This window comes from Lepus europaeus, chromosome 5, assembly GCF_033115175.1.
Source record: "Lepus europaeus isolate LE1 chromosome 5, mLepTim1.pri, whole genome shotgun sequence".
In the NCBI taxonomy this organism is placed as follows: domain Eukaryota; kingdom Metazoa; phylum Chordata; class Mammalia; order Lagomorpha; family Leporidae; genus Lepus; species Lepus europaeus.
This window is the reverse complement of record NC_084831.1, coordinates 56,958,871-56,985,945: the sequence shown is the minus strand read 5'-3', so window position 1 is coordinate 56,985,945 and position 27,075 is coordinate 56,958,871. Positions and strand designations below refer to the sequence as shown.

At 45.0% G+C, this 27,075-nt stretch overlaps 1 pseudogene; it reads left to right on the top strand.

Annotated features, from left to right (window-relative positions):
- The window catches only part of LOC133759104 (probable ATP-dependent RNA helicase DDX43), a 64,080-nt pseudogene that overhangs the window by 21,982 nt on the left and 15,023 nt on the right, over positions 1-27,075 (top strand).

Here is a 27,075-nt window from a genome sequence, read left to right as displayed (position 1 = left end):
GGCTCCCGTCTTTGGCCTTGTCCGGCACTGGTTTGTTGCACGCATTTGGGGAGTGAACCAGTGGATGATAGACACCTCTCCTTTATTTTCATTCCTGGTATCAGTACTACTACAGTTTGCAGGGCAAGACACCTGATGCCATCAAAAGAAAAATCCCTTACAAATATGAGAACTGAGGAGTGAACATTTAATAGATTGCGTTATTCATGGCTGTACCTTTTGTAAACCATGGCTGTGATGGTCCAGAATATCCTATCTGAAGCTGTAGTAACTTCTCTGGCTGTGAATGATCCCCTGTCCTTTGGTGGTGGGCTGTTTGCTGTTTGCAATGTGGTTGGGACAACTCTCTCAAAGTGATTTGCAGCTTTACTGACAATCCTCACTTTATCTCATAATAGTAACCCTAGTCCTTTCCTGTTGAGTTTGTAGAAGCTTCTATTACCACATGCACAACCTATTCCACCAGATCCATTACCAAACCATGGGGATTTCCTGAGCTGCTTCCACCAAAACTGACCCCATTCATGGTTCTAATATTGGTCGCTGTTACCCACTCTAATTACCACAGTCATATTTCCCAGCACCACCATTACTATAAAGGTACTTCAAAAACGTGGTGGGAAATTGAATTGATAAGTAAATTTATTTTGGTGCGAAAATGTTTTGAAATCCATGCATAGTTTTTTCATAGTATGTATTTTCCATGAACTTTTTTGAAGACCCCTTGTAACACTGCCAACTTTGTCTCCTTCATTGTCGCCATGATATTGTCCAACACTGCTACCATATTCTCAAGCTTGGTTTCCACGCCCTGGTTTACCACCTCCTCTACTCCTGTAACCAGAACCACATCCACCCTGGTTGTCACCATCACATCCTTGGGAACTATCTGTGCTGCCACCACCATAACTTGTTCTTTTGCTGAAGTTTCTATCACCTCCAAAGTTTCTTCCATGAACCATAAGGTTGCCATATACACCTCCAGGATGTTTTTAATATCCACCAGACTGGGGCCAGCTTATGGCCTGGGAAGGCAGTAGAAGATGGCCCAAGTGCTTGGGACCCTGAACCCTTGTGGGAGACCTGGAAGAAGCTCCTGGCTCCCAGCTCCAGCCATTGTGGCCATTTAGGGAGTGAACCAGCAGATGGAAGACCTTTCTCTCTGTCTTTCCCCTCACTGTAACTCTACCTCTCAAATAAGTAAATTTAAAAAAAAAAGACTGTAAATCAATCTTTTTAAAAAATGATCACCAGACTGTACCTCTTTTTGAGAAATAATCTTTTTTTATAATATTACTTATTGAATATGCAGATGACACTATAAATTATTTTTAAAGATGTATTTATTTATTTGAAAGTCAGAGTTACACGGAGAGAGGAGAGGCAGAGAGAGAGAGAGAAAGAGAGGTCTTCCATCCAATGGTTCACTCCCCAATTGGCTGCAACAGCCAGAGCTGCGCTGATCTGAAGCTAGGAGCCAGAAGACTCCTCCAGGTCTCCCAAGCAGGTGCAGGGGCCCAAGGACCTGAGACATTCTCCACTGCTCTCCTGTGCCACAGTAGAGAGCTGGATTGGAAGTGGAGCAGTCAGGTCTCGAACCAGTGCCCATATGGGATGCCAGTGCCCCAGGCCAGAATGTTAACTCGCTGCGCCACAGTGCCAGTCCCAACACTATACATTTTTAAAAGGATAAATTTTCTGTTAGCTTTTTAGTTGGAGAAAGAGCCTACAGATGGGCAGTAGATCATGGAATACCCTCTTGCCCTCCAAAAATCATGACCAAAAGTGAGTAAAAACTTTTCAAAAATTAAGCATATGGCCAGCGCCGCGGCTCAGTAGGCTAATCCTCCGCCTTGCGGCGCCGGCACACCAGGTTCTAGTCCCGGTTGGGGCACCGATCCTGTCCCGGTTGCCCCTCTTCCAGGCCAGCTCTCTGCTGTGGCCCGGGAGTGCAGTGGAGGATGAACCAAGTCCTTGGGCCCTGCACCCCATGGGAGATCAGGAGAAGCACCTGGCTCCTGCCATCGGATCAGTGCGGTGCGCCAGTTGCAGCGCGCCTACCGCGGTGGCCATTGGAGGGTGAACCAACGGCAAAAAGGAAGACCTTTCTCTCTGTCTCCCTCTACTGTCCACTCTGCCTGTCCAAAAAAAAAATTAAGCATATGAACATGAATACTTGAAAGTGTTACATTGCTTCTGTTGTGACACTGAAGTAGCTATTTAAGGAAGAAAGCTTATATTTTGAGATGTTTATGGTTGAAAGACATATAGAAAGTTAAATGATTTTAGAAGATGTACAATTTGGGACATGCTCAATCGGACCTGCCCCAAATGGTGGAGTTAGAAACGTGCCAGGGGATTCCAATACAATCCCATCAAGGTGGCATGTACCAATGCCATCTCACTAGTCCAAGTGATCATCTTCAGTTCACAATTGATCACACTGATAGGTCTAAGAGTCAAAGGGATCACACAAACAATACAAGTGTCTGCTAATACTAACTGACAGAATCAAAAAGGGAGAGAACCATCCATCATGGGAAGCGGGATACACAGCAGACTCATAGAATGGCAGATGTCCTAAATAGCACTCTGGCCTCAGAATCAGCCCTTATGGCATTCGGATCTGGCTCAAGAGCCCGTGAGAGTATTTTATGCATGGAAAGCCAAGACACTCTGGGAAAAAAAAAAAGAAGAAGAAGAAGAAGAAGACCTAAATGAAAGATCTCTGTGAGTGAGATCCCAGTGGAAAGAACGGGGCCATCAAAGAAGGAGGTACCTTTCTCTGAAGGGAGGAGAGAACTTCCACTTTGACTATGACCCTGTCGGAATAAGATCGAAGTCGGCGAACTCAAAAGGCTTCCATAGCCTTGGCAACTCATGACTAGAGCCTAGGGAGATTACTGATGCCATCAACAAGAGTGTCAAATTGTTAAGTCAACAACAGGAGTCACTGTGTACTTACTTCTCATGTGGGATCTGTCCTTAATGTGTTGTCCAATGTGAAGTAATGCTATAACTAGTACTGAAACAGTATTTTTATACTTTGTGTTTCTGTGTGGGTGCAAACTGTTGAAATCTTTACTTAATATATACTAAATTGATCTTCTGTAAATAAAGATAATTGAAAATGAATCTTGATGTGAATGGAATGGGAGAGGGAGCGGGAGATGGGAGGGGTGCGAGTGGGAGGGAAATTATGGGGGGGGGGGAAGCCATTGTAATCCATGAACTGTACTTTGGAAATTTATATTTACTAAAGAAAGAAAAAAAAGAAAAAAAAAGAAAAAAAAAGAAAGTTAAATGATTTTAAACCATCTTCCATTTCTTGATGTCTCCCTGTTGCTTTTTCATGCTTTTATAGAAGTATTGCTTTAGGATCCTTTTTAGGTTACTTAAAATAAACATTCCTAATAAAACTACAGTTTTAAAAACTATCAAAGTCTCTAAAGAGAGACATGGCTAACATAGTTAATTTTTTTAATTTGACAGGTAGATTTGTAGACAGTGAGAGAGAGACAGAGAGAAAGGTCTTCCCTCCATTGGTTCACTCCCCTAATGGCCACTTGGCCAGCATGCTGCGCCAGTCCGAAGCCAGGAGCCAGGTGCTTCTTCCCGGTCTCCCTTGCAGGTGCAGAGCCCAAACACTTGTGCTATCTTCCACTGCCTTCCTGGGCCACAGCAGAGAGCTGGACTGGAAGAGGAGCAACCGGGACAGAATCCGGCACCCCAACCGGGACTAGAACCCGGGGTGCTGGTGCCGCAGGCAGAGGATTAGCCAAGTGAGCCACGGCACCAGCCATCACTTTCGGTTTCTAATTATCCTGTTACTTAAAGTAGTGAGGGAATAGGTGCAATGATCTCTTTCTTCTCTTTCTCTCTCTTCTCTCTCTCTCTCTCTCTCTCTCTCTCTCTCTGTCTTTCCTCCTCTCTCTGTCAGTCTGCCTTTCAAAGGGAGAAAGAGAGCAAGCTTAAAAAAATAAAATAATGACTAGAAAGCATAGTATAGTAAATACATAAACCAATATCATAGTCATTTGTTACCATTGTCAGGTATTAATTACAAGTGTTATACTTTTATATAACTGGTTGCACAGTAGGGTTGTTTACCCCAGCATTGCTACAAACATGTACCCTTGCACTGTGGCATTATGATGGCTACAACATCTCTAGTTGCTGTGGTCTGGTTGTCAGCTTGGATGTTGAATGTCCCCCGAATGCCCATGTGTGGAAGGATCCAGCTCCAGGGTGGGTACTGTTTGAGAGGGTTGAGACCTTTGGGAGGCAGCTCCCCCCTATTCGGTAGGAGGTCTGTAGACCAGTGGGGCACATGCCTTGGAAGAGCATTCTCAGCAGAGGTTGCTGTGAGAGCCGGACTTTGTGCCAGTCACTCTGTGTCCTGGCTCACCACGCGATCCCTCCTCTGCTTGCACATCCTCATCCATCAGGGGCTCCCAGTCAAAGCCAAGGCCTGCACCACGCTGTTTGGGCTCCCAAACTGTGAGCTAAGTGAGCCTCTTTCCTTCATGATTAATTTGTTTTGGGTATTTTTTTTGTAGTGACAAAAAGTTGACTAATGTCCTAGGTAAGAGAAAATTTTCAGCTCCATTGTAATCCTGCAGGACCATGTCATATATGCACTCTGGGGTTGACGGAGTACTGATAGATGGCACAGGACCGTATTTCCACCACTCCAAATCTACTTCCATCACCACTTCACTGTGTCACCTTCTTACTAACCTCCATGGCTCTGTCTATGCTGAGCCTTCCACACATTCAGTGCTTGCAAAATCTGTTCCATCAAGTGGCAGAGGTGGCCTAAGTCCTTGGCCCCTGCACCTGCATGGGAGACCTGGAAGAAGCTACTGGCTCCTGGCTTCAGGTTGGCTCAGATCAGGCCGTTGTGGCCATTTGGGGCATGAACCAGCAGATAGAAGACTCTCTCTCTCTCTCTCTCTCTGCCTCTGTCTCTCTGTAACTCTGCCTTTCAAATAAATAAATAAATCTTTTTTAAAAAACAAAATCTGTTCCATCAGAAAGTCACAGCTTCATTATACAAACCTCCTCTCACTGCCCGTAGGCCTGGGCTGTTAGATGTCAGGTGCCTCTCTTTTGTGTTGCCTTCGGATTTGCACACATTTCTCATTTCTTTATGAACCAAGGCTACTTGCTTGTCTTGCCACTTCTTCCTAAGCTCTTTGAGGACAGAAGTTTGTCTTTCATCTTTGCCCCCAGAACCTAGGTTGGCGTCTGGCACCCAGGAAGCATTCAATAAATGTTCTTTTGAATGATTAAAGAGAAAAAAATAAGTAACCCAACACAACCTTGTCAGAGACCTGCAGAAGACTAGCAACAAATAAGACAATGCAACAATACAAGTAGATCAGAGGACCTAAGGCCCCCTCCAACCTTAAGCTTTGGTGATGAGTCCACGGGGCAGGAAAACTCAAAATTAATCACCTTGCTCATCTGGCACCCTCACTTGCCTGCTCTGCAAATAAGGAAGCTATATTCAGAACCTACATGAGGAAGAAGCCAGTGGTTTTGCAGGTGCTGTCAATTAATTATCTGTTTATTAAAACCCAGCAATGCATATCCCATCTTTCTCTCTCTCCCTCTCCCTCTCCCTCTCCCTCTCCCTCTCTTTTTTATTTTTGCCTCTTCTTCCTTATTGTCTGTCTTTTCACAAGGGGGGAAAAGCAGCACAAGACTTACTGGAGGAATAGATGGTAGTTTAATTTGGGCTTCTCTTGTATCCTCTAATAACCCGGCACGCTGGTCATTCTTATCCCTTGCTGAATTACAAAGGATATATTATTCCTGCCCATTCTACTGCACAAGAATAATAGCATGGGGAAGGAAGAGAAAGGGACATTATAGAAAGGGACATTATTTTTCCAGGCCTCTTTCCCCACAGAGGAAAAAAGCTGTCACCACAGGGCTATGTGCTATGCTAAGGCATGAATCTTTCCCTCTGGTAATATCCAAAATCCTCAGATGAACCCAGGGATGGTAGACTTGGAAATCTCCTCTACTAAACCAAAAATGTGACTACATAAGAATACAGATATGAGCATCTTTTATGCAATATTATTTCACGTGGCAAAAGACAAAACAGTAGAAATCACTTGGATGTTTAAATAAAGAAAATATGCTGTATACAAGCTATGGATACTATGCAATTATTAAAAGTAGTATTAAATCTCTTTGCATTTACCTAGAGAAATATGAATGAAATATAGGTGAAAAAAAGCAGGTTATTCTCATGAGTTTATAAAATTCCATTCTAAAAGATGATGACCAAAGTCTCCAAATATGTGAATATATATAGTTACACTGACATAGATATACACTGGTATAAAGAGAACACACAAATTTCATGTTGATTATGAGGAGTAGGGGTGGGTTGAGCAGAAGGGAATTTTGCTAAATGTTTCACAGACTGGTGCCGTTTGATTAGTGACTTCAAGCAAACATGGCTTTTTGCATTTTGAAAGGAAAACTCAAGTTTTAAAAATATACTACCCACACACACATATTTTGGTGATAAAAGCCCTCAACTAGTGCTTAAAGTCGTTAAAATCACTTTAACAAGCAGGATGCCGTTAACCCCGCCTAAGGTTAGGCTGTGGTAACAGCAGGCCCAGAGGAAACAAAGGGAGGCCAGGCGGCTGACAGCCTCTGGCTCGGCTGCAGGCGTCTACTCTAAGTGACAGCCGGGCAGGCTGTGGAGGCTCAGGCTCCAGCAAGGCCCCGGCCCTCTGTGCTAGGGAAAGACAACAGCAGAAAAAGGCAGCCCAGCTCACTGCCTCTTGGCTTTTGGCCAAAAGAGTTGCTCGTGGTGGGAGTGGAATTTTTCCATGGCAGAGGAAGAGGAAAAATCAGATCACATTTCCCACTAGCAGAGGCCTATTTATTCAGGAAGATCTTGGGGCCCTCACGGTTCATAATGGGAGCGTGTTTGTTGGGTCATGCCTTGATTTTGGCTGTTAGAAATCTCGTTTTCTTTCTTTGTTTTGCCTTCCAGGTCAAAGGTGTTTCTCCATAAAATACAAACTCCCTGGAGAAGTGCCACGCATGACTGTTATTGGCATAAACGCAAAAGGAAGTCAGAGAAAGACAAACATGGACGGATGTGTGTTTACCCCAACAGTTAGGGTGCCGGTGTCCCTCATCTGAGTACCTGGGTTCAAGTCCCAGCTCTCGCTCCTGACTCCAGTTTCCTTCCAATTCAGACCCTGGGAGGCAGAGGTGATGCTTCAAGTCACTGGGTCCCACCAGCCACATGGGAGAATTGGTTTGAGCTCCAGCGCTGGCCCAGACCCAGCCACTGTGGGGTCAGCCAGTGTATGGGATCTCTCCTCTCTCATAAGGAAATAAATAAAGTGAAGAACTATTGGTTCAGCAAGGAAAGTGACACACTCGAGAAGAATCAGCTGTGTCTCCTCTCTTGCCCTCCAAGCCAACTATGCATGAGCTGCTCTCTGGGGATCTGAGAACCCGCCAGAGGTGGTCCTCTTTTTTTATCTCTTCTTCTGCCCCCACGGCCCCAACCAGAGTTCTAGGAATCATAGCCACTCAGAAACTGTTTGTGTAAAATTTCCCTTAGGAGCAGAGAGATTCAGTGCAGAAACCCCAAGTCAGATCACTGGGAGGAAATCAAGGGCTACTTTTCCAATATCCTGGAAATGTGTGATGTCATTTTCTGTAGGCTGACTATAGCTACATGTTCTGTCATATCACACAGTTTCCAGAACATTGAGGAAAGGGCTTCATGTTCCCAGTTGACAGAAGCAGAAATAGGCTAATTTGCCCATGGTCAGATGGGCAGTAAGTTATGGAAACAGGCAATCAACCTTGAAGTGCCATGCTGTTTGCCTCAGGTGCCCCGCCTCTCTCTATGGTACCAATACAAAGTGATCACAACCTCTGCTTGGACACCTCTGATAATAGGGCGCTCATTCTTCTTAGAGGTAGCCCATCGCTAATTATGAGGAAAACAGCCAGCATAGCCACTGGTGATGTTTACACATCTAAGTGCTAAATAGCCTGAGTCTGGAGGCTTTCTTTCTGTTATCTGTTCTTAGGTCTTTCAACCATTCCTTTCTGTATTTTCAGTTTTGGTCCTGCCTCTCCACGCACTCTCCAGTTGGTCAACATCCCAACTTCACTGTCACGCCCAGAACTCAAAAAAAGATTCCCCAAACGTAAGCTTCATGATGGCAGTTGATGTATCTACTTTGTTCACCAAACTCTCAGGGCTTGTCCAGGCATAAAATACTCAGTAAGGAACAGGGCAGGACTCCTGTCACCTCATCCGGATACTCTCAAAGTCAGCTTACACAGTCCAGTTCAGTGCTAGCTTCGTTGGCAACCCCACTCCCACCATGCCCAACATTGACTACTCATCCAGAGTTCACCGTCACTCAAACTCCTAAGACTTCATGAGAAATACTGGCACATAGCCAAGCAGGTCTTCCCTTCCTGTTTTTTTGCAAAATAGGCTTTTTTTATTAAAAAAAAAAAACAACAAAAAAACAACTTTTTGTTATGTGGCAATGGGCTATGGTCGGAAGAGTGAAATCTCTGGCCACATACACACCTGGGTAAGAATCTTGGCTCTGCCATTTACTGGCTGTATAATTTTGCATCAGTCACTTAGCCCGTTTGAACCTCTAGTTTCAGCATCTGTGGAAACACCTCTCCCACTGGGATGTTTTGAAGATCAAAAGATACAATAAAGATGTTTGGCACAGTGAACAGGATGTCACTCAGGAAGTCTACATTCCACATCAGAGTGCCTGGGTTCAAGTCCCAGCTTTGCTCCCAACTCCAGCTTCCTGCTAATGCACACCCTGGAAGACTCCAGGTGATGGCTCAAGTACTTGAGTTCTACCATCAACACGGGAGACCTGGATGGAATTCCTGGCTTGTGTTTTCAACCTGGCCCAACCATAGCTGTTGCAGGCATTTGGGGAGTGACCCAGTAAATGGAAGATCTCTTTTTCCCCACCCCATCTACACCTCTCTTTCTGTCACTCTGCCTTTCAAACAAACATTTTTTAAAAGTTCATGAAAAATGGGTGTTACCTTTTGATTTCATTTTTCCATTCACTTTTTGAAGTAGCTTTGTATATGCAGCTTAATCACTCAAGGACACTGCCTGTGATCTGAGAAGCAGAGAAAAGAAGACTGTATGAAACTCTTGGTGAATATGTGAAGAAAACAAGATGGACAAGAGCTAAAACAACTAGACGAATAGAAGACCAAGGATGCCCAACAGAAGATTCCTCAGTCAGACATTGCCCTGGCACTGTAGCAACCCAGAAGAAGCAACACACAGCCCACAGCTATGAGACATTGATGGCATAGAGAGCCATCAGCTAAGGCAGGTGCCATCCTGATGCCTCCAGACCAGACTCCCCTGACGATAAGGCACCAGCAATCAGGACGGAAGCAGGGATTCAATCCACTCATAAGCATTATGGGGCACCTTGTATATTCCAGATACTGTGCTCAGCTTCTGCTCATGCAGAAAGGAGGAAGATGCATAGTTTTTGAATAATAATAAATAAATAAGCAACAAGCTATTCACAGTCTAGGAGGAAGACAGGAGCAGAGATACGCAAGACAGGGGTGGGGATACACAACGCTATGTGCAAAGTGTAGAAGAGGACAGGTGGCTCTACCTGAGGAACCACTCCCTGGTTTCCAAAATCCTACATTTGAACAAGGGGAAAGATGTTAGCTTATTAAGCAATGAGCTGAGATGCAGTAGATAGAGTCCTCATCCTTCTACTGCTACTCTGGCATTGCACAAATATTTTCACCTACTTGGGCTTTGATGCCCAAATTCAGCTATATATTTCTTTATCATTTATTTGTATGTTTGTCTGCTTGAAAGACAGAGAGACAGAGAAAGAAAGAGATTTTTTCCATCTGCTGGTTCACTCCCCCATATGCCTGCAACAGCCAGTGCTGGGCTAGACTAAAGCCAGTAGCACAGAATTCAGTCTGGATCTCCTACGAGGGTGGCAGGGACCCAAGTATGGAGCTATCAGCTGCTGTCTCCCAGGATGTGCATCAGTGGGAAGCTGGAATCTGCAGGCAGCAGAGCCAGAACTCAAACACAAGCACTCCAGAATGTAATGCCAGAGCCTGAAACAGCATCTTAACTGCGTGCCAAATGCCTGCCCCAGGCCCCACTTTAAACCTTAATGAAAGGAATTAAAGGAGTGCTTAGGGAGCTGCAAAGACCATCAAGGAATCTCCTAGCCTCAGACCGTACTCCCCATCAGCCTCCCTGCTGCACTCACCTTCAGACACATAGGCCCCCGATTCAGCTCCGGATGGCTGTGATGTCTTCCCAACACTGTCCCCGTCATTATTCCTGGAATCCTTTTCTTCATGTAGATGATTCTTGTAGTATACTAATCTCTTTATTATCCTCTACCCTACCTGGGAAATTTCTATATATGGATCGCACTTAAACACTGCTATTTTCTACTTCTAACAAAATACAATTTATTCATGTGTTTACTTAGGGAATTTCCATTAATTCCTAGTTTATACAGAGCTGTTTACAGAAAACGGATTTTTGAGTATGTCTTCCGTATTTCTGATAAAAGGACTAAACGAATTATAAAGTTGTGAATTGGAATTATATAGCTAATTACAAATTAAGAAAGTCAATTCTATTCCTAAGACAGAGACTTTAGTTAAAGTTGCAGTCCTATAATGTTCACATTAAATGAATTGGTAGGGGTGGTGAGAGCATTTGTACTGAACAACTCAAAAAAGAATCTATGGGATGCTGGCGCCGCATCCCACATGAGAGCTCATTCTAATTCTGGTTGCTCCACTTTCAATCCAGCTCTCTGATGATGTGCCTGGGAAAGCAGCAGACCATGGTCCGAGTGCTTGGGCCCCTGCCACCCACATGGTGTAACTGTAATGAAGGCATTGTCCCTTCCCTTTTCAGGTTTCGGCTGAGCAGAGTGAGATGCTTGTGTCGTGAATTACTTGTTATTAGTGAACAATCATGTTTGTACAAGAATTTCAGGAGCCTAGTGAAAGGGGATGACTTGGAATGGCAGACCTCACATCCAACTGGGGAGAAAGTATACAATTAGCAACTGCAAACAGCAGAGCCCCATTATCAAAAGGTCTCCACCTGGCTGATATTAGGATTTCCTGGATGGACCACCATCAAAACAGAGCCTGAAAATTTGCTTCTTTATTAATCGACTGGACTCATTGGGTTTTCCAACAAGCAACTATCCTGCCTTTTTTTTTTTTTAAAGATTTATTTATTTATTTGAAATTCAGAGTTACATAGAGAGAGGAGAGGCAGAGATAGAGAGAGAGGGGTCTTCCATCCGATGGTTCACTTCCCAGATGGCTGCAATGGCCAGAGCTGTACCGATCGAAGCCAGGAGCCAAGAGCTTCCTCCAGGTCTCCCATGTGGGTGCAGGACCCAGAGACTTGGGCCATCTTCCACTGCTTTCCCAGGCCATAGCAGAGAGCTGGATCGGAAGAAGAGCAGCCAGGACTAGAACTGGCGCCCATATGGAATGCTGGCACTTCAGGCCAGGGCATTAACTCGCTGTGCCGCAGTACTGGCCCCTATCCTGTCCTTTAAAAATGCTTTTTGCTGACTTGTTGGGTGACAAAGAGCACATTTTGGATCTGGATATCACTCTTTACTCGACTGCTGGCTTCTTGAAATTCAACTCATACCAGGTCTTGCCTCTGGTTAATCGACTGTCCAATGGTGAGCTGCAAGGGCCTGATTGTTTTGCCCCATACCAATGGGAGACATGGATGGAGTTCCAGGCTCTTTGCTTTGGCTTGGCCCTACGCTGGTCATTGTAGCTATTTGGGGAGTGAACCAACAGATTGAAGATAAATATCTCTCTCTCTCTCTCTCTCTCCCTCTCTCTCTGTAACTTAGTCTTGCAAATACATCTTAAAGGAAAAAAAAAAAAAGAATCTATGGGACAGATATTTGGTACAAGGGTTGAGACTCTCTTGGGATGACTGCATCTCATATTGGAGTGCCTGCATTCCAGTTCTCCCTTTGCTTCCAATCAAACTTCCTGCTGATGCACACCCAGAGAGGTAGCAGATGGTGGCCCAAGTACTTGGAATCCAATGTGGCAGACCCAGATGGAGTTCCTGGCACCTGGCCCAGCCCTGAATGTTACAGGCATTTGGGAAGTGAACCAGTAAAAGGAAGATCTCACTCTGCCTTTAAAATAAATAATTGAAACTTAAAAGAATCTGTGCATGTCTCATTTCTCACCCCAGGTTGTAATTTCTATATATATATTTTTTAAAAGTACATTAATTTGGGAGGCAGAGTGACAGAGAGAGAGAGGAAAAAACAGATCTTTCATCCACTAGTTCACTTTCTGACAACTTCAATGTCCAGGGCTGGGTTGAGCCAAAGCCAGGAGCCTGGAACTGCATCCAGGTCTCCTATATGGGCTTCAGGGGACCAAACACTTGGGCCATCTGCCCTGGCTTTCCAAGATGCATTAGTAGAGAGCTAAATAAGAAACGGAGCAGACAGGACTCAAATTGGTGCTCACATGGGATGCCTGTGATGTGAGTGGTGGCTTATGCCGCTGTACCACAACACCACCCCTCATCTCCCACTCCCTGCTTGTAATTTTATGGCAAGCAACAGAAAATCTGGTCAGATGTGAACAAGGCCCTTTCCTCACTTCTAGATTCTCCCACCCTTGTGATTACCAAGTTCATAAAATGTTCCCACCCTCTCTTCCTGTCTTCACCAGCCTGTTCACTTTCTATGGTACAACTCTTCTGTGGGTTTCACCATGGAGCGCTCCAGCTGTCTAGACAGGGACGGTCCCAAGGAACTCAGCCCTAACTTGGCTAGAGCCAGGGAGCCTGGGATTGAGAAGCTTCCTGCATCTCTTAGGAGTGCTTGGCCCCCGCCCCAGCTCAACCTCAGATTCCAGCCTTCCCACACGCAGACCTGCAGAGCCAGCCTCTGCAGCTTCGTGAAGGCTCTGAACTGGAACTGCCCACAGCTGACAGCTCTTCCCTGAAGCGCTATCTCCTTGTTTGGGTCCTGACATCTTACTTAGTTCTTGCTATAATCCCAGCTCTGTCGCTAGACTAGGGCAAGTAAGCTAAGCTTTCAGAATCTCCACTGTCTACTCCTCAGGGCTGTTGCAAGGACAAAATGAAGTGAGACAGAAGACAGATGTTGGTGTAGGCATAGATAGGGATGCAGTGAGAGACGTGTAGATACTCAGGAAGCATGCATTTTTTCCACTACCTGTACCTATCAGAGTTCTGTTGCCATTCTGCTGTGACCCACACCCTCACATACACTGTCCTATGTCACTCCTGTGTCCTTGTCATCCCTTATCCCTTCATCTTCCTCTCTAGCCTGCACCACTGAGCTCCATGCACATACCACGGCAGAGCCAGCACAGCTCACAATAGAGCCATCTGTTCGGATCATCTTTCCTCTTTCCCTTCTTCTTCCCTGTCTCCAAACCCCAAACATCCTGGGTTCCCAAAGTTTGGTCTTGGAAGCTGGATCTAGAAGTGCAGAACGTAGTGCTCCACTCTGGGCCTGGGGATTCTGCATTTGAGCAAGATGCCTGAGTGATTTATAAGTACACAACAACTAGAAATGCAGTGCTAGGTGATTCAGTGGGGCTCAACTCAGAATCCGCCTCTAGGAAGGTTTCACTGATCCTCCTAACCAATTTGCCCCCTTCCCTTCACTTGGCCATTGTTATTCTCTGTACCATGTTCCCAAGCATCCAGCCATTCCCCTCCCCACCCACCTATCCACCCATGCATCCATTTTTGAGTCAGAAAATACTCAGTGCTGGCTTTCTTTTCTTCTTTTTCTAAGAAATATTTATTTAAGAGAGAGAGAGAGAGAGAGAGATCTTCAATCTGTTGGTTACTTCCCTTAATGGTCACAACAACAGAAGCTGGGCCAGACTGAAGCAAATCTGGTCTCCCACTGGGTGGCAGGAACTCAAGTACTTGGGCCATCTTCCACTGCCTTCCCAGACTCACTAGCAGGAAGCTAGATCAGAAGTGTAGAAGCCAGGACTTGAAGCTGCATTCCCAAATGGGATGCTGATGACACAAGTGGCTGCTTCACTCACTGACTCACAACACCAGCCCCTGAGTGAGGCATTCTCCTCATTGACAGTGATGAACAAATGAACCCTGCACACTTCTTTCCTTCAGAGAGCTCACTGTCTGTGGAGGGAGTATCCAGTTCAATTGGCACGTGTCACATATTGATGAACACTATTCATTTGTCACAAATACTCATTTTTGATTGGATAAGGATTTTGATAGGGGAAACATGAAGGAGGCACATCTCACTCAGTCAATGACGTAAGGAGGACTAGCCAGAGAGAGTGACAGAGGAGCTGAGCTGAACACTCATCCTTCAACTCTCAATTTATATATTCCTCCTCCAGGAAGTCTCCTCTGATGTCCCTTTCTCTTAAGGTCTTTTACATCATGCTCTGTACCATAGGAGTCAGCTTGCCAAAGAACCAACAGAAAATATTCCTGTCCTTGGAAACAGCATGTGCAAAAATCTACAGGCTAAGAGCATCATGGAACAAGTAGCATATGTGTTAATGTAAATCTGCACTGCAGTGATAAGGAAAAGATAGGTACAGGTCTTACTCCCCCACTGATCTGTAAGTTCCTTAAGGGCAGGAACTGGGTCTTGTTAGCCTCTGAATTTCCAGCACCTTGTATTGTGCCTGGGGGATAGTAGCTGCTCAGTAAGTATAGACAGGATAGCAACAGGACAGAAGGTAGGTTTGGAGACGGATTTCTTCTGGGTTTAGTTCATTGAGCCTCCAACTGATATTTTGGTCTCCCTTCTGGAGCAATCGAATAAGACCACTAAAAGAAAATGGGATTTCTAAAATTATTACTAAAGGAAGAAATTACAGATGATGGCAGGCATAGAAGTCCTCTGTAAGCTAAAATTCTCCTTTAAAAAAGCCAATTCCACTCATTGTAATAGTAGAAAAGTGGGAGAAGTGCAGAGGTGGCTGAACAGTAGAGCTTGAGCATACGTTTTTGGCTTCACTGACTCTCTGGTTTCAACTCCCAGAATGTATTTTACTGGGACTTATTATATGGGACTGAGACCCAGCTCCTGTGCTACATCCTGTCTGCCCACCACACAGGACTGGGGGCCTCCTCTGCTCATTCCTGAGAAGGGACCCAGAGGTCAGCTGGTGTGTTCTGGTTACATGAGCTGAAATGGAGGGAGCCTTTACTTTCACCCCTTAAAAAGACCTATTGGCATTCTGAACCTTAGAACCAAACAGATGTCAAAAATCCTCTAGTCCACCAATTTTCAGCAACTCCTGGCTACACTGGAGTTACTGCAAGAGATCCATGGATCTGTGCTGGCATCCAGTATCCAGTGCTGGGTGCAAACTGGATAAATGTTTTCACAAATAGTTTCTATTTTTTTATGTCGTGGTATAGTACTTTAGAGCTCTGTTCTGGTTGAATTGCAGGTCCACCATTACTAGCTGTGTATTTTCAGGCAAGATAATTTATGTGTCAGTTTCCCCATCTGTAAAATGGGAATAATAACGATACCTGTCTCCAGGATTAGGTGAACCAATCTTCATATTGCTCTTAGCATAGCATCTGGAACATGACAGCACTATATAAATGCTGGTTAAATAAAATAAAACATAAGGCTGGGCGTAGCATTCATTACAACCTAATAAATTCTTGTGCATCTGGCCAGCGCTGCGGCTCAATAGGCTAATCCTTCGCCTTGCGGCGCCAGCACACCAGGTTCTAGTCCCGGTTGGGGCACCGGATTCTGTCCCGGTTGCCCCTCTTCCAGACCAGCTCTCTGCTATGGCCCGGGAGTGCAGTGGAGGATGGCCCAAGTGCTTGGGCCCTGCACCCGCATGGGAGACCAGGAGAAGCACCTGGCTCCTGGCTTCGGATCAGCGCGATGCGCGGGCCGCAGCATGCCGGCCGCAGCGGCCATTAGAGGGTGAACCAACAGCAAAAGGAAGACCTTTCTCTCTGTCTCTCTCTCTCACTGTCCACTCTGCCTGTCCAAAAAAAAAAAAAAAAAAAATTCTTGTGCATCTACTTAGCACTGTCTCACTCCACAGCCTGGAATGGCATAGGAGAGCCGCATTTGCCTGTTGTGAGTGATAGCTGTAGTACTGGCAGAGTAGCTGGCACATACTCTTCACCTCTTTCCTTGCCATAAGCTCAGCTCAAGAACCTACTATGGCTCCCTATTGCTCGCTCCACTAAATTCGTTTTCCCACTCTGAATTTTAAGGCTCTGGTAACCTGGTCACATTTGGTCTCTGTGGCCTATGCATTCTCAACCAGGACAATATCGCCTCCAAGGGGGCATATATTGCCTCTTGGGTTAGAAAACAATCTTACTCTTTACGGCTATAGCATACAAATAGGTCTTTTGTACACAACAGAGAAATAATTAAAATTAAAATGAATAAAACTGGGGCCGCTGTTGTGGTGCAGCAGTTTAAGCCAATGCCTGTGACACTAGCATCCCATATGAGCACCAGTTGAAATCCAGGCTGCTCTGTTTCCAATCCAGCTCCCTGCTGATGTGCCTGGGAAAACAGCAGAAGATGGTCCAAGTGCTTGGGCCCCTGTATCCATGTGGGAGATCTGGATGAAGTACCTCGCTCTTGGCTTCAGCCTGGCCCAGCCTTGGCTGTTGTGGCCATTTGGGGAGTGAACCAGTGGATGTAAGACAGATATCTCTTTCTCTCTCTGTCTCTCCTCCTCCTCTCTAACTTGGCCTTTCAAATAAATAAATATTTTTTAAAATAAATAAAATGCAATAAAATCAAAGTACAGTATGAAAATTCCACTGGAGAATGATAATTAAGAAAAAAATAATTATAATTTAAAAAGTTTAAGAAACACTGATCTGATTTCAAGAGAAACTCAGTTGCATAGCACAAGGGGTCGAGGAAATTATTTTATGTTTTCTTTGGTTGTTTCCTCAGAAATAAGATGAGGAGTAATTTGTGGGCTGAAAGGCCCTTTTCAGTTACCCAGCATTAAAAAAACAGTTTATTCATTTATTTTCATGAAAGACGGAAAGAGAGAGTTGGGCGGGGGAGAAATCTTCCATCTACTAGTTCATTCCCCAAATGCCCATAACAGCCGGGGCTGGGCAGGGCCAAAACCAGGAGCCTAGAACTCCATCCAAGTCTTCCAAGTGGGTGATAGGAGCCCAAGTACCTGAGCCGCCGCCTGCTGCCCCCCAGGCTGTGCATTAGCAGGAAGCTTGGTCAGAGTGGAGGGATCCTAGGACTCAAACCATGCACTCAGATATGAGATGCGGGACATCCCAAGTGGCAGCTTCACCCACTCACCACAATGCCTGCCCCCAAGCTCTGGCATTTGATCCTGCAAAGACTCAGGGTTTCCCAAAGAACACACATCTGCACCCACACAGAGCCTTCCGTGGGCGGCTTTCATCCCCATCAGCCTTCACTCTTGTCATTCCCCTCGCACACGCTCCCAGAGCTGTGTCTTCTCCCGCCTCTGTCCACATCCCAGCCCCTTCACATGAATCTTCCCATGGTAACACTTCCACCTGCGATCCAGGGGGTGCTGGGCTAAGATCTGAGTGGTGGGATTTCTAACCAGCGCCTGGCACAGTGGTTGGCATAAAATAAATGCATAAGAAGTATTCGCTGAGTGAGGAATGTGTGAATGAATGAACCGATTGTGTATCTGAATCTCTCCCCTTTCTTCTCTCCAGTCCCTTCCACAACATCGAATGCAGCAAAGAACTCATTAGACAAGGAAAGGCTGTCCCAGTTGGACTTTCCGCAGAAGCAAACCCGGACAGAAGGAATGGAGCACAAGTCATCTATTTGGGAAATAGCCCCAGGAAATCCTGGGAAATAAGACAGGGAAAGAACGGATGTCAGTAAAAGTTGTAGGTCCAATCAAGTGACCACAATGGCAATCCGAGCCTAATTCTGTTGGGCAATGCTGGCAATCCGTGCAGCTACTCACAGAAGAGGAAGAAGCCATCAAACTTCATTAAGCAACAGGTGAGCCCTGACAGTGGCGGTGAGTGCTCAGCGGTCACTGGCATCCACGGAGCGCCCTGTCGCAGGGGAAGCAGGAGCTGGCTGTGGGTTTCAGGGAGAGACCACAGAAGCTGTTAAGGCCAGGGGCATGGGTGGAACACCTGCAGCTCCCACTCCCGACACAGAAAGAAGTGCTCCAAACCCTCTCTTTCCCCCTTCCCAGTCCTAAATACAATCCATCCCAAACAGATGAAAGTGCTATCTTGCAGGGCTGGTAATTGTGGCTTGGCGGGTGTTTCTGCAATGCCAGCTGCTCTACTTCCAATCCAGCTCCCTGCTAATGTCATGAGAAAAGCATTGAAAGATGCCCCAAATGTTTGGAACACTGCCACTCAAGTGGGAGACCCGAATGAAGCTCCTGGATCCTAGCTTCTGCCTGGCCCAGCTCCAGCCATTGCAGCCATTTGGGGAGAGAACCATCAGATAGAAGACCTCTCTCTCTCTTGCTCTCGCTCTCGGTCTCTCCCTCGTTCTATGTAACTCTGATTTTCAAACAAATAAATAATCTTTTTTTTTAAATGAAAGTGCTACCTTGCATGTGTGAAATACTTTGCATTTTAAGAAATCTTCCTGGATGGCTCAAGAACTGGGGTCCCTGCTGCCCATTTGGGAGGTGGAAGCACCTGGCTTCCGTCTGGCCTAGTCCTAGCCATTGCATCCATTTGAGGAATGAACCAACAGATGGAAGATCCTTTTCTCCCTCCCTCGCTCCCTCCCTCTCTCTTTTAAGGTTTATTTATTTATCTGAAAGTGAGAGTCAGAGTTACACAGAGAGATAAGGAGAGGCAGAAAGAGAGAGAAAGAGAGAGGGGTCTTCTATTTTCTTGTTCACTCTCCAGATGGCCACAAAAGCTGGAGTTGTGCTGATGGACTCAAACCGGCGCCCATATGGGGTGCCGGCACTGCAGGCGTGGCTTTACTCGCTATGCCACAGCGCTGGCCCCTCGCTCTCCTTCTTCCTTTCTCTATAACTCTGCTTTTCAAGTAAATAATTTTTTTTAAATCTTCCTTGCACCTTCATAGCCCCTCACCTAGAGGGAACATGAGCACCTGGAGCCTGGGATCCTGGCACAAGAAGCAGGAAGGGCAGAGTGTTGGTGGCCCAAGTGTTACCGCTATTGTCTTTATTTAACTGGTGAAGAAACATGTGCAGAGACTGGATGTGCCTATTAATTAGAGGCAGAGGGGATTTAGGAGATAAGCACTTCCCCCAGGGGAGGCGGGGAGGGGACAGATCTCTTCCTCCTGCTCCAGGAAGTGCTCTGTGCTGGACACTGGGGACTTGTTACAGGTCTCTCCTCCTGCAGGTCCTTCCCGTCAGATGGAGCAACCCGAGCCGCCCTGGCCCCAGGCAGCCCCAGGCCAGCTCAGCTGCAAGTCGGAAACCCAGCGGATCTGGGCAGGGGCCCTCCGACAACTCCTCCCCCTCTAACTGGGAAGCAAAGCTTCAGGCTGTGTCCCGCCACCGCCACCATGTCCTGGAATCTGTAAGTCTGCGGCAAGGCAAAGCAAAGCGAGTCAGCCTCTTGACCCTCATTTGCCTTATCTATGAACTAGTGGAGCTGGGAGATAAGGCAGGAGACAGTGTTTTGTCAAGTGCTATGAAAATGTAAGATATTATCATCGCTGTCATTTATCATGGCTCCTTTCTCTTAACCCCTCGTGGGCTTGTGTAAGAACCACGCAGGGGCACACGCGTGTTCTCCTGTGAATGCATTTCAGTCCGCGCGCCCTGCGCTGCGTGCCCTGCACTGTCTCTAGGACTGGGCGGGGGCGCTTCCCGCTGCCCCTGCTCTGTTTTCTCTGTGCCTCTAGCTTATCTCTCAAGACTCCAGGAACACTTCTTCCAGGAACTCTATCCTGACCTCCGACCTCAGCAGTCCACCCCAGCACCCAGAACTCCCTGGGCTCCCCTCTGGTGGTCGATGCATTCTTTGTCTCCCTCCCCGAAACTGGCAACTCCTGCAAAGCAGGGGTCCCCCATTTGTGTGTCCCCATCCACCACTCTGTGCAGACACATAAAGAGTGCTACAGTGCTCAGGATGAACAGCGAACGGACGGCAGGTGTCTGTCTCCTCAGCAGAGTATAAGTGCCTAGTGGACACTGAAAGAACGCGAGACATGGAACTGGGGACTGGGCAGGGTTATTCGTCTTATGCTCCATGTTAGGGTCGGGAGAGAGCCTTTTGCCAGCAGCATGAAAAATGTCCCATGGAGCCGGGGTTGTGGGGCAGTGCATTAAGTCATGGCTTGGGACGCCCGCATTCCATATGAGAGTGTCTGGTTCCAGTCTTGGCTGCTCCACTGCGTTTCCAACTTCCCACTAAGGAGGCAATAGATGGTGGCCCAAATACTTCGGTTGCTGCCACTCACCTGGGAGACTCAGATGAAGTTTCTGGCTCCTGTCTTCCACCTGGCCCAGCTCCTGGCTGTTGCTGCAGGCTTCTGGGGAGTGAACTAGTGGGTAGATCTCTCTCCATCTCTCGCTGTCTCACTGATGCTCTGCCTTTAAAGTAGATGAAAATAAAGAAATGAACATTAAATAAAAGATATTCCATCAATGTGGGTCTAACGTGATTTGGAGCATTTATTCTGTCTGGAGCACTTGCCCCAAAGTTGGAGTTAAAGTCAAGTCCACACCACAGACTCCTCTAATTTGGACCTGAGAAAATGCCTTTTCCTGCTCAGAAATTGCTGATTTATTGTTGGCCTCCCTTTGCCTATTATATTCTCCTGAGAAATCTTATTTCCCTGCTGGGTTAGTGGTTCTTCCGTAGCCACTTAGCAATCACTGAAGAATCTTTTGTTTTTATGATCTTGACTTGATTAGATCAGTGTTTATTCAGCCTAAGCGTTCAAGGTACTGCACATGAATTACAGCAGTTTAGAATTGCAAAGAGCCTTAGGCATCGTAGGAGTTGGAACTTCAGACAGGAGTTTGAATCCTGGCTCCTTGGACTCCATAGTTTTTTGATCTCTCAAATGGGGATAGCAATGTTTCGCAGAGTTATTCTGCATAGGCAATAAAATAAATATCCTTTAATAAAAGACATTATCAAGATAGAGTGCCCGCAGATAATGAAACTGAATAACTGTTTGTTTTCCTCCTCTCTGTATTTTACAGGTGAGCAAATTAAGGCTCAGAGACATAACAATAGCAAACCACCCAGAGTTTGAATGCTGATGTCTTGATTACAAATCTAAAACCACTTCTTTTGCTGGATTTTTAAAATCTCTAACCTCCTACCAAGGAAGTAAATCTTCCTAGGCAATGGGCAGATATCTCAGCTGGCAGTCACCAAGCAAAGAACAACAAATATTTGAAGAAGCAGCAGGAGCTCTTTGTTAGAGATTGGCATCCAACCTTCAGGGAACTCCAGAACACAAAAAGTCGGAGTCCCCCAACTTCGCTGTCACCAAGGCTAACCTAGCCCATTAGTGAGTTTAAAATTCAAGACGGTGAGTGCAACTGCACCAAATACGTTTCCCCATTCCAAACTCATTTAGATATCTCTGCCCTCAGCATGACCTTCTAGATGTTTCTGGATGCCTTTGGCCAGGGCATTCATGCCTCCACCTGAGGACAGCAGCCTTCTCCTTAGAAGTCTCTCCATTCTAACACATCCTCCCAGCTGACATCAGAATTCCCTTTCTAGAGCACAGAGCCAGTCTCTCATCCCTTGACCTCAAAAACTCTCCATGGCTGCCAATTTCTATATGATAAAATGCAGACTTTTGAATATAGGGAAAAATATGAGTGTCTTTAAAAATGCATGCACACATCTGGCCAGATTACCTATGTATTGGCTGACAAGAGCTGCCCTAACAGCACCACCACGTAGTCAGTTTCAACAACAGAAATGCATTTTCTCGTTGGAAGTCCAGATCAAAGTGTCGTCAGAGCTGGCTTATCCTGGAAGCCTCTCTCCTGGTTCTGCAGATAGCTGCGGTCTCACCGTGTCCCCACGTGGCCTCCTCTGTACATATATAATCCCTCATGTCTCGTTGGGTGTCCAAACTTCCCTTTATAAAGATGCCTGTCAAATGGATTAAGATCAATACTATAGCTTCATTTTAACTTCTTTACCTTTTTAAAAGACCCTATCTCCAAATTCAGCACCTTCTGAAGTTCTACCTATCAGGTCTCAACATACGAATTGAGGGAGAAGACACATTTCAGTCCATAACAATATGTGTACCTTATAAGTATGTTCTAAAAGTTCTAGAAAAAGTTTAAGAAATATTATAAATTCAGTTATTTGGCTAGTTTTTATGTTTCAGATGTAAATTCTCTTTGAAGAGAACATGGAGCATTTGTTGTCACCCAGCTGGCTCAAGATGGGCATTGAGAACCTCCGCAGGGGAGCTCCTAGAATTAGCGAGGCTGCGAGGTCTCACTGGATATTTTTGGGGTCACTCTTAACCAGGCTGTGACCTAATGGGAAGTAGAGATTCCATCTTACTCAACTTTTTGCCTCTAGCCCCTGATACCCAACAGGTACTCAATGAGTGTGTGTGTGTGTATGTGTGTGTGTGTGTTTAGGGCAATGGACTCAATCATGCCAAGGCCCTGCTCCTTTCACACCTATTTCTTGTTTCACAGATCATCACGCCTGTCCCAAGGAAATCTCTCACTCTATTGTGCCTTAGCCTTTTTCTTATCCCTAAATGTCCTTTCCCTTGAATGTCAACATATTCATCATGTCCTGACATACACGTTGCAAATAAGCACCCCCTCTTTTTCTCATAGTATCCTTTTCTTCTTACTTTTTAGTAAATGTAATGATGCACTTGTATTTTAAAGTTAATTTTTCCTGTTTCTCTCACTAGACCTTAAACTTCTTGAGGGTAAGAAAAGTATTCCAGGGCTGGCACTGTGGCGTAATGGGTTAGGCCACCTCCAGCTGCACCGGCATCCTGTATGGGGGCAGATTCGAGACCCAGCTGTTCCACTTCTGATCCAGCTCCCTGATAATGCACCTGGGAAAGCAGTGAAGGATGGTCCATGTCCTTGGGCTCCTGCACCATGTGGGAGACCTGAAGAAGCTCCTGGCTCCTGGCTGCAGACTGATCCAGCTCCAGCCATTGTGGCCATTTAGGAAGTGAACCAGAGAATGGTAGGTCTTTCTCTCTATATATCTCTGCCTCTCCCTCTCTGTAACTCTGCTTTTCAAATAAATAAATAAATAAATCTTTAAAAAGAGAATATATTCCATCCCACAGTAGAGACCTGGTGAATGTCAGCCGGAAGTTGGTCTGCAATTCTGCGTGGCGGCTGGGGAGGTGGTCACATGCATGGACACATGCAGGGAGTGAGTTTGCCTCATCCTCCTGTTTTTCTCAGACCTGAGAGCACCAACATGCTCTGTCTGCCAGAGTTACGGGGTCATGGCAGCTTCCGCCAAGATTTCAAAAGAAAGATGGGAGGCTATGAGTCGTTTTGCCTCGGGGTTAGAGCCTCTCGTGGAGCTTCTGACAGGGGAATGCCTCATGGAGCTGCAGAGGAGACCTCAGGAAGGTAGAATGGCCAGCTGTGTTCCAGAGCAGCCTCCAGCTGTTAGCATCTTCAGGGTCTTTCTGGGCTTTTGAGCTGAGGCCATGATCTTCTTGGGCATCCACCAGACAATGACTAAACACAGTGGAGATACTAGGGCTTGGTTGCTTTTGCTCAGTGTGAGACTTTTCTGATGAACAATCCGACCCATAGTTTCCCAGTGAGTCATCTAGGACTGTATCAGCTCTACCACATGACTTGAGATTCTTCCTACACAGTGCCGCTTCTTCCTTCCTTTTATGCTTTACAAGCCTTACCTCCTACAAACCTCTTGCCTTCCTAAATCTAGCTCAGTGGACCCCACTGACAGTTTTGCACCTGCATGACTAACACCTACGCCATCTGTGGAGTGTTGAAGAACTTATTCATCTAGCTAACATGTATTAAGTACCTGCTCTGTACAAGAACATTGTTCCTCTCCTCAACAAGGCCCACTCTAATGAAAGAGATGGAGAAGAAAATAGAAAAGTCAAATATATTTTGATATGCCTATGTATATATGCATGCTTCTAATTCTTTAAGTATATGGAAACCTTTAAGTATATGGAAACCTTTAACTCCAAGTGCATTTGACTTACCTTTAAGTATAATGGAAACCTTTCCAATGTTCTCATCCTACTGTTTTCTTTAGTATGTTGAATATTGCTCTTGCATTCTTATTATTTTGCTTTGCAATGTGTTTTGCTACTAACATAACGAAGTTAAACTAGAGTGAACATCCAATTAGGAAACTCTAATAAATTCTAAATTGGGGATTTGAATTAATGAGTCTCTGAATAACACAGTTGATTGTATTGTCCTTAGTATTTCAGTTTCTGGTTCTTTGTTGTTTTTGGCCCCAAAATGACAATGATCAGCATATCTAGTAATGGCACTAATGACTGAGTCCAAAAATAAGACTTAAGCCATTGTCACATTAAAGCTGATAATAATCATAAGCCTCTACCCATACACGAAAGCCTTCGTTCACTAATTGTACCTATAACCTAAGAAACCACAGCAAGCAACTGCTGAGAGGACCAAGAACACAACACAGGACCCAACACAACTGCATTTGCTCTGTTCTAAGAAACTCTAAAAAGATTTGTTGCCACCTTCAGGGAGTTCACAGCAAGATAGAAGTTGGGCACACACTAATTTCCTGAATCATTTATAAAAAGGCCTGAATGGAATCTATGACATAGAAGTACTTAAATCTACCTGCTTCTGGCACCATTGTTTAACATGAGGAGTCTTCAAGAAAGTCACAGAAAATGTGCCTTATTCATCTTTTAATTTCATTTTCCATGAATTTTTGAAGTTTCCTCGAATAAAGATTCATGAACGACAGAGTAAGAAAAAGAGAGAAAGACAGAAAGAGAGAGAGAGAGAGAGAGAGATTTCAGTCTGCTTGCTCACCCCCAAATGTCCACAACAGCTGGGTATGGGCCAGGCTGAGGTATCCCACATGGTGGTAGGGGGTCCAAGCACTTGGGCCACCTTCTGTTACCTTCCCAGGCATATTAGCAGGAAGCCGAATGGGAAGCGCAATGGCCAGGACTCTATCACAGTTCTGGCCCTTATATATGTCTATTTTTCAATGGGCTGTCAGTGACAATGAGAAAAGATGGAGGGGAATCTGAATTTATTTAGCACTCACCATGAGCCAGGCGCCATGTTCTGCACTTTACATTCATCATCATATGTTGGAAACAACACTTTTAGTAACTATTATCTTCATTTTAGAAAAAAATAAGACAAAACAGAGTTCAAAGTGATAGATAATGGACCCCAATTTTTAAAAACCTTACACAAAGAGAATAACTCCAAATGCATTTGACTTACAATGTTTTATGTTATGTTCACACAGACACCTTTTAGAGCATATAACATATGGTGCTTTGTAAAAAAAAAAAAAAAAAAAAAAAAAACCTACATAAAAAAGCCTTGACTCTTAGATGCTATAAAGCATTAGCTTATGCATTGTTTGTAAAGATAATGCCTTTAAGAGTTGGGATTTCTTTTCCTACACACATGAGGAGTGTTATGATTTGGCAAGCATTATCTGGCTGTCACCACAATGAGTCCTGGATTCTACACCACCACTGATCACTGAGGGGCAGACTTCCTCATAGAAACAGCTCTACCATTGGTAGTCGCATGCCTGAGCTACGTTCTCAGCACCATACAAATAAAAAGGAAAAAAACAGGGATAAATACCTTCATAATCATTTTGGATAGTCAAGTTGCTGTGCAGTCCATAAAATGAATATGATTTTCCAGGGATCAATCCCCAGGGTACTCTTATAAACTCCGTATGCAGCATCTATAACAAACAAGTCTAGGGTATCATAAAATGAGTCCAAACTTAATATTATTGTTATAACATATGTTAATTAAACACTTAAATAATTATTTTTGCTTCATTTTAGAGATTTAGAAGAGTTTTAAAAGATGACTTAAATGAACCCTGATTCTACAAACTGGCTATTAAGTGACGAAGCAGGTTGATCAGAAGAATGCTACAGATGAAATGTATGTGAAGAGCCTCAAGCTTTTGGAAATATTTTGGCAGAAGAAAGGAAAGAGGATGCAAACAAGAATATGAGATGAATGTCAATAATTATCACCATGATGAATAGCGAGTGTCAGGCAGCATGTTAAATACCTTCATTATGGCATTTAACCCTCATAAAAAAAAATAAAAACTTGTATAGAAGGCATTGCTCTAAGAAACTAAGCTTCAAAGAAGTGAAATAACTTGTCTAAGAATGCACAGCCAGGAAAGGAAAGGCAGGGATTCAGGCAGGCTGTGGGCTACAAAGTCTTTGCCTCTCCAAATAATGATACCTCACAACCTGAGCACTACTGTGCAGTGGCCACCATTCTCAGTGCATTACATGTGCTTGGCCATTTTGTCCTTATGCCAGTCCTGTGAGGTGGGCATTATCCTCTGCATTGTTGAGGAAACAGAAGCACTGATAAGTCAAGGTATACCAAGCTGAGCAACTATTCCTGTAGAGTACTAACTGCAGATCCAACGTGAACAGAAGGAAGGTCTCCAGGGGCATGCTGCAGGAATCTAAGCCCTGCCTGGGCATTTGGTTTAAAATATATTTGGATAAAGACTGTGATGCACTGCCCAAATTGGAGAAAGCATGAATTTGGTTGGGCTAACAAATATGCTGGATGGCAGATTCAGGATCCAAAAATATCTCGGTGATCTGGAAAAATGAGCTGCATGGAACAAGATGTAACTGTGATAGAAACAGAGCCCTAAATGGGTCCCAAAAATCAACTGCAAGATGGATCAATCAGAACCTAAATGATCTAATGACACATATGAAAGAGTTACAACAGTGTGATTCAAGAAATGAGTGATAATGA